This window comes from Centruroides sculpturatus, unplaced genomic scaffold (assembly GCF_000671375.1).
Source record: "Centruroides sculpturatus isolate CEXI.00-Female unplaced genomic scaffold, Cexi_2.0 scaffold8, whole genome shotgun sequence".
Classification (NCBI taxonomy): Eukaryota; Metazoa; Arthropoda; class Arachnida; order Scorpiones; family Buthidae; genus Centruroides; species Centruroides sculpturatus.
In genome coordinates, this window is record NW_019384535.1 from 1,294,401 (window position 1) to 1,308,128 (window position 13,728).

A 13,728-nucleotide genomic window follows, 5' to 3' on the forward strand; every position below is an offset into this window, starting at 1 on the left:
CACCATAATAATTCTATTAAACAACGTTGATAGGAAGATCATCAATGAAGATAATCGTCAACGATAGACCGACATTTCCTCAGAATGGTAAATTAAAACAATTTATGACTCTACTTTTAACTTTACTATCGTGTTATCTAAAGAAGGAGATGTTATTGTTCGTCTTGAGAATAATTTCTCATGACAGCATCGGAGATGAGCAGATATCTTAACAACAACGCATCCTCCACTGTACATTACACATTTAAGACGTTTATTGCATTTTAATATTAATGTTATCATTAAATTGGCCTTTTAAATTACATTTAAGACTATGTAGGTTAAGTAAATTATTTAAGCTTTGTTTTTATTTACAGGCGCATTGCACGAAGGTCATTATCGAAGTCATGGCTGATGTCAGCTAAACTAAATTCTGTTTGCGTAAGGACCATTTAGTAAAAATTTCGCTGACTATTACAAGAAAGGAAGACAAACTTTGTACAGACGACGTGCCGCTTGATAAATGGAAGTCTATAGAGACTGACTGTCTTTGCAGGTGACATCATACGTCTTTATACAGATGACATCACAAAGTGGCTCCCTAAGAGGTATTTAAGAAGTCTCCGAGATGGTAATCTATTTTAAAAATCCCTCGACATTAATAAGCTTCGAGAAAAAACAAAAAATTATCAACACAGGCGTAGGTGAGAAGATAAATTCACAATTGAAGAATCGATTTTGATCGTAATTATCTTTATTATTATTTTTTTTATTAATCGATCAACATTTTTGACGCGCGATTCTATTTTCGCTTATGTCGAAGAGGCGAGGACAGAAACTGTCACGGAGGGGAGGGATATCACACGTTGATTCTATATGCAATGGGCATAGTCTCTCATTGCAAAACTGCAATTGGGGGACATATAAGCAGTTTAATAAGCGCTTAGCCTGTCAGATATAAATGATATATCATAACACTGCGCTATTATATATTTAGTATGATAATTGAACATCCTTTAACATCATTAATGGAACTAATGGGTTTTGTAGTTACAATCATATTATATATTTAATATTTTAAAAAGAAAATTTAATAAAATTAATTGAAATTTATAGTATTTAAAAAATTTTCTCAATAAAATATATTTTTTTAAATGAAGAATATTACAGCCAATTAATATTAAACTTGTATTAATGAATATTTCTTTATGTTGGGTTTATTTGAATAATTTAATAAAAATAATAATTTTAAATCAAATACTTTAATGTAATTTTCTCAAACTTTTAAAGATGTGGCGCGAATTTAAATGAAAGAAGTTGATACGAAATTCCTATAATTTGATGAAACTTTCTATGGAGAACGAAGGAACAAAAGAATAAGAAAGCAGAGAAGAAGATAAATGTGACGAAGAAGAAAGAAAGAAAGAAAATGCTTTGGAGAAAGTTTAAAATCAATTTCGACACCCACAAGTCCGTTTAGTAACCCATGACCCAAAATACATGCAGAACAACTGCAGATCCAGTCTGTAGCTCGGAAACAAGTCATTTATCAGTCAGATCCACCATAAATCACCCCTTGGCTACAAAGTTACTGCCGCCCAGAGCTTTCCAATCATAGCTGCCGACATTTATACTTCTCCCGGGTTCGGACCAACCTTAAAGTTAATGATTTCCTTCTCCATGCCAGTAGATTACGTCACTCCTACCTGTTCAAAAAGTACCGAATGTGTCCTGTTATACGGTAGATGACCCCCTTCTATTACAATAGCATTATATCATATCCTACACAGTTCAATATACGATCCTCAAATCCATAAATAAGTTTCCAGGCTCTGTACAGAGAGAGTCTTTCTAAGAAATCCTAGGATTTATTAAAGGAAAATTAATTTTCAGACGATTTTATGGCCAAAATCTGAAGGGAATGGCTAATAAACAATTAATTAGAGGTAGGGATGAGGATTACACAATTTTAAATTGATCGTATGCCAAAACTTCTTACGCAAAATTGCTCGAAAGTCGTGAATAGCCGGAGACAATTGTAAGGCAGAGTCTATAGGGGTAGATAATGCATAACATTCACGTCTTAAATTACAGATAAGTTTCTTATATAGGCCCTATGGATCTGTTCCATTCATGAATAAATTAGTTGAAGAATTCTTTAAGATATTTAAATATTTAAGAAAGTCGTGACATCCGCAATTACTTTTTAAAAAAATTAATCATGGCATATTCTAGGCATATTATTGATGCTACACTGATCCTAGAATTGTGACGATGCTTAATGAAAATATGTAGAAAAAATGAATTGTATATTAATTAATTGAACAATGAATTATTCTTTCCAAGTTTAAACCGTATATTTTACATAAATAAATATACAAGGTTTATTTATTTATAATTTGATGAAATTACCACCGTATTTTCTCACGTTTATCGGAGAATTTACGTATAAATCTATAATTTTCCAGAAAATTTTCTGAAAATACAACGGACTTACAGACGGACATACAAAAAATTATTAAGCTCCATTCATTTACAATTCAAACATTTAACTAGAAAAATAGGCTAAAAATATTTAAATTTAAAATTACGCTATAAAAATTGGTTAGTTTATAATTAAATAAGTTTGAAAATTTAATTTTTATGAGCGAAGAGAAAAGCACGGATTCTAATTTGCCAACCATTCTTAATTGACAATTCCTTCCCATTATCTAGATATAGGAATTGAGATTTGGCGTAGATCGCGATCGATTGTTTGAATAGTTAATTAGTAACTGGCTTTTATGTTTATTATTATTATTTTTTTATATTGAAATTTAATGTCATGTGACATCAAAATGATAAATTGATAAGAAAAAATCTGAAGAGTTTAAGAATTAATCTTAAGGACAAATTAAATTAACCTTTTTGTACCGAAACGTCCCGCAAGATTACATTGAAACGCAATTGTAATTTATTGTTTCAAATGTATACAATTAATATAAAATATTATTTAAATAATTAATTTAAATTTGCATATTTATAGAAATTTTTATTCTTAAAAATGTTTTACGAGCGGTCGAATGTATTTTTACATTTCTAATCCGGTTAAAGGAAAGGTAGGAAATTTTTGTACCAATAAATAATAATATATAATGTAAAATGTACCAGTAAATTGTGCCACAAATGGCCTATGCAAATTATATGATAAAATATACAAATTCTTCTACCGTTAATACGTCAGAGTGCGCAAAATCTCGTAAGTTATGCCGTAAAGTAGAAAGTCTTGTACCAGTAAATTATATCGTGAAGCGTGTACCAATAAATTATAAAGCGCACGTAGAAAATTTTTATATCGAATAAAGTTATTTTTGTACCAACAAATAATATAAAATTTCGTACTAGCAAACCATAAATTGTGCAAATTTAAACACCAGTAAATTAGATCCCGAAAGTATTCAGCAAACTTTTATATCTAACGTAGCACCACGTGCGATTATACCATAAAGCTTATAAGAAGTTTTCATACAACGAGTCTAGCCAATTTCTGTACTAATAAATAACAATATAAAGCGCAAATTTCTATACCAAATGTACCAATTCTTACCTAAGTTGCAACGTAAATTTTAGCAATACGGCGTATAAATATTTTGTATTAAGAAAGAATAGCAGAAAATATGCAAATTTCTGTAGCGGTAATACGTAATGACGGAGGGTACAGATCCGTAGCGGATCGAAGAGACACAGACAGATAACATTAAACCCAGAGCAGACATAGTGCGAAGAGACAACGACCTCGGGTGTTTTGCACTATCATAAATCAGACAACACCTAGACTAAGATCGCGTCTAGTTAACTCGTTAGCGTGTAACATGGCTAGACCAACCCTTTTCTCCATTGATTTATGTATATCTAGTCTTTTCCTCATCGACTAGTTTCCTCATATCTCCCACTTATTCATTAAATCCCGCTCTAATCAACCGTACAGAATTTAATTAGTGGTCGTGCACTACCGATTACTTCGGCCCTTCTCGCTTTTATCCAGTTATCTTCTAGTACAAGTGACGCCATATAAAGATGGAGGAGAAGAATGCCAAAGTTAGTATAATGTTCATTTATAATTGCCGGAGACCACCGTTAGAGCGAGACTAATTAAAGTTGTTCTAATTATACATCTTCAGTTGTTGAGCGATGCTTGACGAATTTTCTAAAGGGTACGACGATTCGAATTTTTCTTAGCAACCATTTTTGTTGTGTGGATAACAAAGAAAATATATTAGTTACCGAGGTGGTGAGTAGGTCAGGGATAGAAGAGAACACGGGTGGTGACCACATGGAAAGACTTTAGTCATTTAAAAGATGCGAAATGTGATCTCCAGCTTCCCTACGGGGACACGCCATTTGTACAATACAAAGAATGTCTCCGCATCTCTTAAAATTAAATGGCTTTTTCTGTTTTTAAAACTTTCTATAAATAAACTCCTGGCTTTATAGATAATTTTTCGTTAATTTTACGCGTATAGCCCCCAAATTATGTCGACTATTCCTTTCTTCACGCTCGACTATAATTATACACACAGACCTATCCTTTAATCCGAAATGCATATACAGTACAGGGGTGTCCTAAAAGTCAATTAACCACCGTAAAGACTATATTGCCGCGTTATTCAAACAGAAGCTACAAAAACTTGCCTTCGATAACGCGTTCCAGCTGTCAACCGACTTTTAGGCCACCCTGTTCATTTTACTATTATTTTCTATATTGTATCTTCCATATTATTTTATTTTCTCATTCTTCAGATATTCGTAATTTATTCAAAATAGTTTTATACCGAGTACGAACGACGCCACGTTGTATTTAGGATGCTGAATAAATGGTAAAAAATATAACTACAATTAAATTTTCGAGACTTTTTAATGATTTGTACGATGATGTTACGTGATTTATAGCTTCGAAGTGCCACGACGTTAGTCCCCATTTTAATAATCTTAAAAAATATGTTGAAGAAAGACAACGACTATTAAAACAGAAGAGATAATTTAAATTGTAAAGAGGCGAATTTTCGATTTTCTTTCATTTCAAAGATGACGGTTTAAATTCAGATCCATGCTATTTTCAAGAAACAGATTCTATCGGAGGGTTTCAAATATATAAGAGCAAAAAAGAAAACAGCTTGCTCGGATTCTCGTATAATTCGTGAATATAGTCTTCCAATTGTTAAACTAGAGGTGGGCAGATCTTTCAATTAATCTGTGCAACGATTTACGTAACGTATCGAGTTACGAAATCTTCAGAAAAAAAACTTAAGCCACAGTGACATTTGTTCTTAATTTTCTTTCTCAGCTCGCCTCCTGTTTTTGTTGATTTTTGCTGTAAGATGCTTGTAAAAGGCCAACCCGGCCGCAGTGTCTTTTGAGAAATAAATAAATAAATACCGAATTAACGACGAGGCTTGTATTTTAAGCACAATCATCTTCGAATTATTGTAAAGTACGTTTAATGTAGGATGTACGTGTAGAGGGTAGAAATTGTTGTGCCATACTGGGTTTGTAAAGATATTTCCCAAGTGAAAGAGCGCGTCGGTCGACTAATCTCCCTTTATCACGCCAGACTCATTAAACGAACAAAGTGGCCAGTCTTCCCTCCTAATTTCCAACGTGGTTCCTATTGCGGTTGTCAAGAGCGGGAACGGAAATGTACTCGGTATCTAGCGTGACGCGCCCACTTAATCCGGTTTAATTTTGAATGGAAACTAAATTAATTAACCGTTTATCAGTTTTCCGGCTAGATTACATCCTCGGAGGATGCGACGTAAGCCGACAAATGAGAATTTCTATCGCCAGTCTTTCACGTGCCGATGAATAACACCAAGCGTGGGTCTTTCGGGGGATGGGCCATGCGGGACGTCAAACGCATACTTATCCGACTGTATATGGACTATTATTAAGGAACCGCCACTAACGGAAGTAGGCAATGGCGAATTTCTATGCTAATAGAACGAGTGGGAGTCGTTCCATGAATGAACCATGCGGACGCACCTTACGCGCTCGAGTAGTAGGGTTATTTTCCTAAATAAGGCATTTTGTTAAGTGCGAAATTGGACGGGGCATAAAAATGCACGCTCCGTTAAATCGGGGAGCGAGGGGGTTGATAGAACCGCGCGGGAATTGTTGGTAAGTGATTATTTCGGTGTCTATGGTCGGTACACCTAACGACGCGTGAAGCAGTCAATGAAACGTAAACGATTTTACGCAATTCCCATCAGCATCAGTCGCGGCTCGGACAGGTTTCGGCTTAGATTGCCGCGACCGGAATTCGAGGGGGGGCGAGGTGCAGGTGCCGTGACCTTGCGCGACTGTAGCCCCGGGGTGGTTCCCTGCCGACGTGATGCGAATGCACCTCACTCGTGACACCTGCACGTCTTCCGCGGGTAGCACGTAGCTCGGCATTCTCAAAACTTATTCTTAACTACGGACCAGCCGTTAAAAGGGGAGGATAGGTTACGTATCGATTAGTCATAAACGGAAATTCCATTAGGGACCATCGAAACTGCCAGAGTATAAACAAAAGAATCTTTCTTTTTTTTACATATATATATATATATATATATATAAACGTATACAAATGGAATAATAAAGAGCTTGGATGATGTCCAAACGAGATCTGGTTAGATGGGTGACCTCGACCAGACACCCGGGAATGTGTCCCGCTGTCGTTTGGCTCCCAAAACCCGACGGGTAAGTTGGGTTCCGATACTTTTTCATCGCCATCTGGCGCGAGAAAACTTCACCAAAATTAAAATATTCTTCGAATTTTTAATGTCGGAGGGGGCGAAGATGGACTACCGAAGGTGTAGCGTTGATTGCAACGAAGGCGTATCCCCAGTCAGTCGCTTTGCAACGAGGAGCGGCAGGTTCATCGACCGGATTTGTCTTCAATTCTGGGTGTTCTCCCTCTCACCGGTTAAGAGCGAGGGGCTCCCATCCCACCCTGAAGTATACAAGTAAATTATCTCCAATAATAAATCAAAAATTAATCGAGGGATCAAAATCTTCATCCATCATTAGTCCAGTATAAGACGTCCAATAAAGAAGCGCCTAAAAATCGTCCGAGATAAAAATTGCCGACGGAAGGAGCCAAAAAAACAGTTTCGTGCCCAAAAATGCTGGCTCGAAAGATGATTTTTTGGAATACCGACGAGAGAGAAGGTGCCGCCATCTGGCGAGTAATTTGGTCTTTTCGCTCGATTTCCCGCGGGGGATTAGTCTGATGCATTCCAGAGATCTCTCTTTCCCATACTTTAGGAAATAACTTTAGGCGATTATGTATGATAAATGCTATTGTTGAGGATTAAAATATGCGTTTATATATAAACACTAACGATCTATCTATCTATATATATATATAAAACAGAAGATGCGCGTTAATGGTGATACCCCCTCGAATTCTACCAGTATAGAAATATTGGAATGGATCTAGACGGGTAATTAAGGAAATTCCGGCGTCGAAACGGGGTTCACCGACCTTCGCTCCTTGTTCCGCATACCAGGACTAGGCCTAACACCGGTTGTGACCGATATCCCCGGTACAGACGTCGGAAAAACACAAAGAAACGACTGCCGTCCGTCATTGTCTCACGCTCTCGACGTTCCATTTACTTGTACCAGAAGATGCCCGAGATCTACAATTTTTTTTACATAACCCTAGTGGCTCACACCCTCCCGATTAAACCGTAAAGGTGCCAAAGAAGGGTCACCACTCGTCGTTGCCAGGGGCTGGTAAACACCGTCGATATTATTAAAGGGGCTCGATCTCGCATTGCCACGCGGAGAAGATTAATAGAAAAACAAAGCCTGACAAGAATTTAGGTCGTAGAATGATTGTTTCTGCCAAACAATAGAAATCCCATATGTACGACTCTGGAAATAAATCAAACGATCTTTCTTTAACAATAACCATGACAAAACAAAAGGGCTGTGAAAATGACATCCCACTGTCACACTGAATTATTCCCCAACGCAAACTAAAATTTAAAGGGAGGAGTTTCTTTTCCTTTTTTTAATGTTAATTCTAAATCTAGAAATGGGTTGTTGAGTACTGTGTGTGTACGCGTACGCTTCCAAACGTAAACAGAACGGACAACAACGCTCTCTGCACTTGTATCCTATCTATAATATAGTTTTACAGTTATTTTTTCATCGTAATTTCGGTTGCTATTTTCGGAATAAGAACGGGGTAACAAAATTCGTTAGCGTGTTTAACCTAGAAAGGGGAGTTGCGGAAGTTTTCCCCCCGAAATATGATACAAATTACTTATATAATTGACGATTTCGTAGTCACGTTTCTTCGGTTTCGCCACTTCACTGTGACAGAAAGTGTATAGCGGTGACAGCATCTTCGATACAATATAAACAATGGCCCCGAAGCGGCTTTCAACGAGGTGTCGACAAATCCCGTTCCTCTACAATCTAGATATTACAATGAATTAAATTGACAGGTAAAGTGTCAAAACATTTCTAAATTATAGGGAAAAAATACTATTTTTTTTTGTAATTCTAAAAGCTGAAAGATTTTCCAGCAAAGATGAAAGGCACCGCTAAGTAGAGGAAGAGGAAATTTCTGGTATGGCATTCATAATGCTCATTATATCAACTAAATTGAGGCATTATAATTGATGAAAGAAGCCGATTCCGAAGAATTCTCTCTTCTCTTAATTCAGTTATTGAAATTATTCTAATTTTATAACACTCTAATTAAGTTAACTAATTTATAACTTTCGACGTACTGATACGTTTATATATAACTTGACGTCTGTGATTGTAATGTTTTAGACTTTCCGAGCTAAATTTAGCCATTGTATCAACACTCGAATGAACTCGAGCTTGGATTGGAAAGTAACCTTTCGACATTAAAAAGTGTAGAATAAACTTTAGACAGAATTTTTCGTAGACGTCGAAGATGTTTACCATTCGAGGACGAGTTTGATCGACTCCCACCACAAATTAGTAAAGAAGCTTACGTAGGTCGTGCATACCTTTGGAAACTGTTTAATTACGTCACGTATAGGTGTATAAATTAAATAATTACGAATCTCTTACGTATTATTTATATCAGAGACTAATTTGATGCAGCTTCGTCCAGCATCCCGCTACGAGGTGGGATGCTGGACGAAGCCGCGAACTGCTAATAACATTCTTTAAAATCATGGTATTAATTAGCTACCGCTATTATTTAATGGTTAACCAATTAAAGAAAAGGCCCGCTTCTTATACAATTCGCGTAGCGGGCCCGGTAGGTCCAACCGGTTTGAATTTTACGTCGATTATTAAGTATAGAATCAGTACTAATTCTAAATGAAATTGGGATGGGCCCGATGCCAATCTTAGACGCCCCCGAATAATTTACACTCGACGACAGCTGAGGTTTTAAATAAATACGCAAGATATAAACGTATCCAACTTTTGGGTTGAAAAAAAATCATTTTATTCTATCGAGTGACTTTCTCCTTCCCTTTTTTCGCAGTTTTGGATTGCCAGCGAATGAAATTTTCGTAATTAATTTCGTGTAGATATAATTAGAATTTAAGTATATAAACATTTTGCCAGAAATCTCACTCAAAATATTCATTCTGCTGGGTTTAATACCAGTATAATCCAAAATGCCCATATTTTACCAGAAATCCCACGTAAATAATGATTTTCCAGAGTTTAAAATAGTCAAAAAAGATATTTTATGACTATTTTTCACCATATAAAACGAGGAATACCACACGAAATAACTTTATATAGTTTAATATAATCAAAAATTTTGACGGAAATTTACACCAAAAACAATTTTGTCAAAAGTTTCGCAATCTCGGTAGAAAAGTACCGAAAAAATAATTTTATAAGTCTTAAAATAAATCGATTATTATATAGGAAATAATATCCTAATTGTAATAAAACAGAACTTTCTGTTTATATCCCATTTTACTTTGTTGTTGGCAAGACGTTATCGATCTCATCCTACAATTTCTGTCGAGTTAACGACAATATTCTAAATAAAGATTTCTCTGTAGGAAATTCTCTTTATATCGTTTAATCGAGCGTCAAATTTCCGGTCTTTATCGTTTATTTTTATCGTCATTTTCATCCGCAGCCATTACTTTTTACCTCTTAAAACCGTATATTTTTTATATTAAATTCGAGCAATTTCAACCCATAACGTTCTTGTTTCTGTAATTATATCCTTAAAAGTATTTTCTGTAATAAATTAGAAAAGAAGAATGGTAAATTGCGTTGCCATTGTAATCGTCATTAACCCACGTGCCGCCCAATTAAAACACGCTCACTTTTACGTAAACTCGGTCACTCGGCCGGGCGGTAGCAGATTTTTATTTATATTTCTTTCGGTTATTCCGAATTGTGTAAAACCGCCACTTCATTTGCATCCCATTATTTTAAGGTTTTGTAAATATTAAATTTGTACAGTAATATTTCGGCTTTATACTAATTTTTACTTTCGTAGTCAGTAGGCATTTATTTATTTTTTAATATTTTGTGAATTTCGACGCAGGGATGGTTCCTTTCGACAGTTTGCACCTACCACTTTAATATTTGAAAAGTTTTCCATTGTACCGACGAAAATCGGAATTACAATTAGTTTAAATATAAACGGAATAAAATTACCTGAATACGCAAACAATCGTTTAATCTACGTACATCGAGCCGAAAACCGCATTTTTTCTTTCTGTCACAGTATGCCAAAAACGGCCACTAGGGGCGTCCCTAGCTATTATTTAAATTAACAATAAATTCACTATATTATTATTTGAAGCGGTTTTTTTCATTTTTGGCCGTTTTAGTAGGGAACGCCGCGAGAAATTCGGTATATTACCGTTTTTATCCGTAATAGGAATTTATTATTTAAACCACGGAATGGCACCGTGGCTGCTAGAACGCCCACTAGGGGGCGTCCCGGGCTACTAGAATAGGCCGGGTCTATATAAGAAGGTCGGGACACGCTCCCGCCATTCTACGCGGCAGCGGCCGTTTTGGGACTTATGGATAGACTACGCTCCGCGCGTACTTTCCCGCGCCAGTCGACTATTATTACGTATATAAGTACTCGAACCTTTAAACAACGGGTTATGGCGTGGCACCAAATTGTAGAAGTAAATGTACCGACGTTCGATGGTTTACATTTCCCGCAAATAAGCGGAGGAAAGCAAAATGTAGCGTAGACGTGGAGGGATGGTTGACGACGCGGTTCGAAGAGTTTGTACGCGTAAAGTTTGTAACGAGTGGATACTGTTGGCGTCCACCAACGAACTACGCGTGGAAATTTATTAACGTTATCGGCAATCCAGATGTAAAACGAATGTAATTTTTCTATCCGATGTTTAATTATTTTATCAATAATTAAACATATAACTGTTTTAATACGACCATATTGCGTTTAAAAATAAAATCGTGACGACGGTATCGACGTATACTCTCAATATTTATTAATAAAACGTTGCAAAAAATTTAGTTTAATAGTGTTCTAATTTATACTTAATTCGATTTAAATAAAATTTTTATTTTAAAAGACGCGGTGGAAATCGAAATACCGTATATCTAATTCTTATTGTCTAGAGATTCTATAATATTTAATTGATTTTATTTATATTTAATTTTTTCATTGGCGTAGCAATAATTATTTGCCACCGTATCTTTTATCCCCAACATTTAAAAACACATTCTATTTGAATAAGATAAATTGTTTTTTCTGGAGAGAAAAAATGTTCGCCTGTTGGTACATCCATTTTCAGAATACCAGCCGAACTGCGCGTTTCATACATTTTTCTGGTATGGATTTAAAGCGTAATGATTTAATATTTTTTCCCATTTAAATATATCAAATACAGTGACGTAGCGTAGCGGGGGCGGCAGGGGTGACAAAATTTTACAATAAATAATAATAATATCTCTCCTTAAGCCCCAATCCCGAGATATCTCGGGCGAGTTACATAAAATGCGGTCATTTGAATTCTTTTTTTGAATTTTTGGAATGTTTTTGTCTCCAAATTTTTTTCCCGCCAGAAAAAGTTTTATCGCGATTTTAATTTACCTTTAATGACGCGCGCTTAATAGTTTTTTAATGGGAGTTTGATATCAAGTTTCATTCATGGTTCTAAAGTTGTAGCGCACGGATTTTCCTTCGGTAAAGTTATTTAAAGAATTTTTAAAATGTGTTAGATCGGTCACTCCGTGTGATAAATCCTGAAGTAAGATAGCCTTTGTCGTTATACCAATCAAATACAATATACGGTTTTTGTTTTAATATTTGTTATATTAAAGAGTTTAGTTATTTTAGTCTATTATTGCCACGTTTATCGCGATACTCGGATGGTTCAAAATGGCACCATTTCATTGGTCGGACGCCAATTGAAAATATGATATTTAAAATTTTTTAAGATACGTTGTTTCCTAATGTTAACTCTAAGTAATTGTGCCATTCGCAGCCAATTATAGAAAAATTATTGGGCCGCGGTTTGAAAAACTGTAGACCTATAAATTCCCACCGTCCTTCCTTAATCTCGAGGAAAAAGTTAGATGAAAATCGAGATCAAATATGGAAATACGTTATTTCGATTCAAAAGTTCCCCCCAACGCACTGGAGGTAATGGATGGCCGCCATCGGTTAGACGAAACCTGGCCGTCTTTCTCCATCCATTTCCATCTCCACAAAGACCGTCTTTATCGGAAGGCGGTAAACGTCAAGTAGTTAAATCCACCACCACGTTTTAAACTAAAACAACAATCTTACGAGTACACTAGAGAGAGAGAGCTACACGCGCTGGTGGCAGCGATCACCCGACGAGAAGAAGCAACAATACCTAGAATCCCATCCGGAAAAAACCCTTGTCCCCGTTTTTCAATCCGGGATTTACGGGAAACTCCTAGAGGAGTGGCTCCATCTCATCAGTCCGTGATGGTCGCCGCGCATTAATAAAAATAAAGATAGTTATAGATAAAAAGATAAATAAAAATATAAAATACCATTTTCCCTAATACGGTATGTTTCGCGTTTATTGTAGTAACGAGTAAAAATTCGCCACGGGATTACTTCGATGGCACAAGAGAAAGAGACGCTGGAGTACGCGAACTGCGCAATCAAAGCGGTCGGTGGAAGTAGGCTACTAGCGGGCTGCGTAATAACCTCGTACGACGTCACCATATAAACTTATTGAAAAAAATCCGAAGAGACAGCCGGAAACAGTGAGCAAAGTGAATCTAACTACGCTTTTCAAGAAAGAAAATGACGGGTCTTGGCCCGCAATATTACCTCGTATGGCTTCGGTTAAAAAACTGCCGTTCTCCAAAATTTGCGCATCGAAAGACCTAAGATGACTTTTCTCCGCAAGCGGACACGCGAATCTTCCTAAACCTCCCCATTCAATTAAAAAGATGATCACCGAATTCGGGATGAGATTATTAAAGATATGTCGGAGAGAAAAGTTCGGTGTATCACGTGACGAATGGACATCACTTAACAACCCTCGATATACGAATGTTAATCTCCATGTAAGTAATAAATTTTGGAATCTAGGTTTGATTCGCGCACGTGGATCTACGTGCGCCGAAAAACGCGTCGAACTTTTAAATGTCAGATTCTTTTAACAACCCAATTTCAATTGTCACGGATGGAGCCGCAGTGATGAAAAAAGTGTCGAAATTAGTCGATGTAAACGGCCGAGTGCGCACTCCTCACGGCGTACACTTAGCAGTAGCGAAATTTCTTTAGAA